The sequence below is a fragment of the Mytilus galloprovincialis genome, chromosome 3 (genome assembly GCF_965363235.1).
Source record: "Mytilus galloprovincialis chromosome 3, xbMytGall1.hap1.1, whole genome shotgun sequence".
NCBI classification, from domain to species: Eukaryota; Metazoa; Mollusca; class Bivalvia; order Mytilida; family Mytilidae; genus Mytilus; species Mytilus galloprovincialis.
In genome coordinates, this window is record NC_134840.1 from 63,515,712 (window position 1) to 63,520,954 (window position 5,243).

Consider the following 5,243-nt stretch of genomic DNA (forward strand, 5'->3'; position numbering starts at 1 on the left):
TCCATGTGCATGAGCAGCTCCAAGTAGTCCTGTATTTTGTAACTTGCTAATACATTTACTTGTACGTCCTTTACTGTTCACACATACCGTCATATACTTTATGAAAGTCTTTCGTACAACGTGATATTTTAGATCTGAAGAAACAAATACTTTTGTAACGGAGGAAATGATATAGAGATATCTAGTCGTCTGGGTATTTTGAATTTAACATGAACAATCAATTATAGATAATAAACATTAACAAGTTAGATTTTTTTGTACAGATATTAAAAAAATAGAATTTAGAAATTTACATAGCTATTTTATGACGTTCACAAGTGAGTAAAGTTAATTTAATATTTAAGAAATAATTGATGCAAGCTATATTTTATTGTAGTTTTAACATGGGTAGGCATTATATTCGTGATTATTTTTGCTCGAGCGATAGTGAGGGCTAAAATAACACGAATATAATGCCTACCCATGTTAAAACTACAATAAAGTATAGCTTGCATCAATTATTTCGATTCTCAATAAGACAATTAGGATAATTCCTATGTCCGATAAGTATTAGTGTAAAAGCGTTTTTGTAGGCTCTTTCATGAACCTCCCTTTTTGTTTGTAAAGAAGCAAACCGCTGGCACTGTGATTTTTCAGAGGGAGCAGTTTGAACAGCCAGCATGAACGGTTGTCGCATCTACCGGTAGGTCAAATATATCAATTTAAGAATGCATCACATTACAGTCATAACAAATAAATTAGAAACATCATGTGCACCATTTAAGAGTTAGAAAGTGTTTTAAAGTTAAGGAAATATATAATTTGCATGATAATTTAATAAAATTCATTATTCTGAAGAAGTCAATATACAACGTGCAAACAAATTTTATAGGATTAAGAGCATGGGTTTGTTCACCAAGCTAAAGAAGCGCGTCATATTAGAATTACTCACAATAGTTTTCATAGACAATTCCTTTTCTAACAAATTTTACACCTAAACCAAATCCGTGCCCATATCTTTTATATTGATGGCGTTTTCCTATCAGTCCGCGTCCATACAGTCTAGGAAAGCAATGCTCAACTCCACCATATGTTCGAATACATTTCCTCATTATAGTGTAAAGTCTTCTTTCGCTGCAGCGTAGTTTATAAACTACAAACAAATGTGTAAGACTTAGCATTGTTAAATATAATCAAATATAAATGTATGCATTTTCACAAAATCGGATTCCAATACACTAAAAAATTCTTTACATCCATTAAATTATTCCTGTCAAATCACATAGTTGCTTGGAAATAAAATCATCATAGATACCAGGATTAAAATTTTATATTTACGCCAGACGCGCGTTTCGTCTACAAAAGACTAATCGGTGACGCTATAATAGAAAAATGTTTAAAAGGCCAAATAAAGCAAGAAGTTGAAGAGCATTGAAGACCAAACATTCCCAAAGGTTTGCCAAACACAGCTAAGGTAATCTATTCCCTGGAATAGAAAAGCCGTAGTTTCGAAAATTAAAAGTTTTGTTAACAATTAATTTATAATTATGAACATATCAATGATAACTCAAGTCAACACACAAGTGCTAACTACTGGGCTTGTGATACTCTCTTGGAAAAAGGGAGCAAGGAAATTATTTGTTTTTCATTTAAAATATTTTTAAGGAGTTGACATCTTTACAATTTATAATTTGTTTTTAATAAAGGCAGCATTAGTATACCCCTGTTTAAACATCATAAATCGATGGAGAAAAAACAAATCTATAAACTGTATACTGGTATGCTTTCCTGTATACCGGATACTTAAGAAGCGTCAAGGTGCACTAACAACTTTAAATTCGATTAAAGTTTAAAGCAGCATCATTCATTTTTTTCTTTCTTTTATCCTTTTTAAAATACTGTTATAAAAGAAAATAAATTTTGTAAATAAAAATAATTAATAAGACCTTAAGGTGGCTCACCCCAATAAGGACCCCCGGTAGAATTTTTTTATTTTCACATATTTTGTAGATCTTTTTATGCTGAATCCAAAAATGCAAAGAAAAAAGGGGGTCACCAGGCTCGTTTTCCCCTCAAATTGAAGCGAAATGTGCGATTTTGACCCTATTTCCAAACATGCCCACCCTTTCAACAATAACGGTTACATCAAATTCAAAGACTTTTAAAACCAAGTCAGTATGATTTTTATGTGAAAAAACATTAGAATTTGAAATGTAAACCTTTGCCTTGGTTGTTTTTGGCTTAAAAATCCTTTTATTTTCAGATTAATGTCTAAATTTTGCATTTTCTAATTTCAGTTTAAGGCAAAAAATATTGGTTCATTCGATTTTTCGTAAAATTTCCCCGGTAGATTTTTTTTAAAAACAGATATGTCAAAGCTATGAACTTTTCAAACATTTTAAGGTAAAATAAAATGGGGGTCACCAGGCTTTTAAAAAAGTTACGAGCTTTTGTTTAACCCCTCTACCCCATAAGGTCTGATTTCAATGGACTCCATTAATTACTTAATTGTGAATTTTTTATTGATGGCTTTAATAAAATAATGTTTGTAATTATATCAATGAACGATGACTGAATATAAATGTGGTTATCGTATTACTGTTTGTTATCAAAAAGCGAAATTTTGATTATTTTGGTGAAATACGGTAATTTTGTCTGGCGCGAGTTGCTTCCCTCTAATGTGGCGCCATTATCGGACCAGAGAAATTTCAAGGTCGCCATTGCCGAGCAGCATACTATATTAATGAATACGACCATGTACATGCATAACAGACATTGTGGCGAATATACAACGATGAAGGTAGAGTTATTACATAAGAAAACATAGATTTCGATATATTAGGCAGTCAAATGTTATCAGTATAACGATAAATACAAACTTGGGGGTTGTCTCAAAATACTCGCTACTGTTGAAAATCACTGCGGCTGAAACCTTGCACCGGCTCAATTTCTGTTCCATGTTTAATGTTATAGATCGTTATAGCTGGTATCTTATTTATGTGTTTATTTTACCCTTTACAGACAAGTTGTAAACATGTCTGGCCAGTTTTGAAAAATATCCGTGTGCAAACGGCCGAAGACGGAAGAGGAAGGGATGACATCTAGATCTACTATGAAGCACTACAACTGTCATTATTACGCTACCGTTAGTGTCAATGAATTAGTCTTTTTAAATCATCATTTGTAATATCTAATTTCGTAGCCAAGTCAGGGTCATATGTATGTGGGGTACCCCATAACTTCCCTCGGAACAGTTTCTACTCCTTATAGGCTTAGCCCTAACTATATTTCCCTTCCCTTTCTACCCTAAAATCCCCCCCCCCTTTTTTACTTCAATACTTCCATCTCCTTGCTCCAAGACAAAATAAAAATGACAAAATATATTTCCAAGATACCCCCTTTTCTCTGATCCCTCATTCCCCTGTCTCCTTACCCCTGTCCACCCCTCAATTAAGGTCCTCAAGGGGTTTGATTGATTTCTTTATTTTCTTGAGAATATGAAATAATTGGCCTAATTTGTAAATGATAAACCCTACACCTTATTGAAGGATTCGTCTTGATCAATCACAATTTGTTTACCATTAACCCCCCCCCCTAATTCTATTAGGTATACAAAAATGTCTTAAGGACTAGTAATAGAAGTATCAGGGTTAAACATGTACAGAGTGTGGCCATAAGTATTTGTCACTTGAGATTTTTAGCTGTTCATGTATATTGTATATAAAACTAGATTTTTTTTAAAAATATATTTTGGATTGATTTTTAGCATCCTGGTACCAATAGAAGCAGTATTATCACAGGTTTATTTTTTGGCTATATTTTTTTATGTCTCATTTTCATTATTTTCTGTTCAGAAATTCGATATATATTCAACCAAATTAAATTATAAAAAAATATTTTATGTGTTCTCAAGGGAAAACAAAAACACATGAAAACGAACCTATTATCAAATAAACACATAATTATTTATACCATTCTACTTCTTTTAAGGTTACCCTTGCATTGTCAGTCTTATCAAACTTGCATGTACCTCCCAAATTTGGATTCTGTTCTCCAAATTCAGTTTGCCTCTACCAATGTTATGAAACTAATACACAATTAATGCATATATATATGATACTACAAACAAACAAACATGAAGTTTGAATTTTTGGTGTGGTCGCTTTTACTGTTCTAGAGATATGCCCCTTTACAAAATTAAAAAAATGCTGAATTTTTGTTCCTTTCTTTAACACAAGTTTACTTCATCCAAATGTTCTGAAACTTATATGCAATGCTTACTACAACAACACTCAGATCAAATATAAATTTGGGTAGTGTCACTCTTTTCATTCTTTATATGCAAGCGGTTGCTCATCTGTGTCCCATGGACACATTACCCATAATGAACTAGTCTACATCTATATGCTTTTGAATGTCAATAATTGTTGATTTTCTGACAGAATTACTCTGATATTTAATTTCAGGCTGCAAGTACATTTGTACATGTACATTGCAAATGGAAGGAGTGATCTTGGAATGTTCAACTTTACTTGGAAACTATTGGCAAAGTTCTGACAGAATTTCATGAGAATCCAGTATCATATTCTAGTCTTGCAACCGGAAACTATGCGTAAAGTGCTGAAACTTAAGAACAACATTCTACATGTATATATGCAATATGTGTTGCCACAATTCACTTAAGGAGCTAAGATCAACTAAAAATTGAAACTACATGTATATGCTTTAGTGCTGTCAAAATCCTTTAAAAAAATCCAATCAAAAGGACCTACTTCACCTATATATATTGCTACCTGTCCCAATGATGAATACAGATCATATATATGAGTCTTATAAAAAAAAACAGTGAAGGAGAATAAAAATAATGAAAATATAGAGCTGAGTGATCAGCAAATGATTGTATATGTACATGATGTATAAATGGCAACAATTCTTACATGTATACTAGTACATTGAAATTAATTATATTAATAAATTTTTTATAAATTTGATCTCATAGATATTAGAGGAATAAAATCAATCACGTTTCAAAAATTTGATTTAGTTGAGGCTTTTTTTTTACGCCCGTTTTCGGGACATATTATGGTATACCATTGACTGTCCGTCGTCAACATGTCGAACATATACTCAAAAATAATAAATACTAAAAGGTACATGTAGTAGATAAATTATTGCGTGCAATAATTTACAATTCTGTCTAGCAATCCTCTTTTAATATGCTATATTGTGAAATAAATAGGTCATCTTCATGTATATTTGGTGTA

At 31.9% G+C, this 5,243-nt stretch overlaps 1 long non-coding RNA gene across 1 annotated transcript; it reads left to right on the forward strand.

Moving 5' to 3' along the window:
- The first annotated feature begins 1,923 nt into the window (after positions 1-1,923).
- LOC143068609 (uncharacterized) lies at positions 1,924-5,013 on the forward strand. The gene is made up of 2 exons (XR_012976211.1): positions 1,924-2,779; positions 4,446-5,013. It is a non-coding gene; the product is annotated as an uncharacterized LOC143068609 (long non-coding RNA).
- Positions 5,014-5,243: the final 230 nt, after the last annotated feature.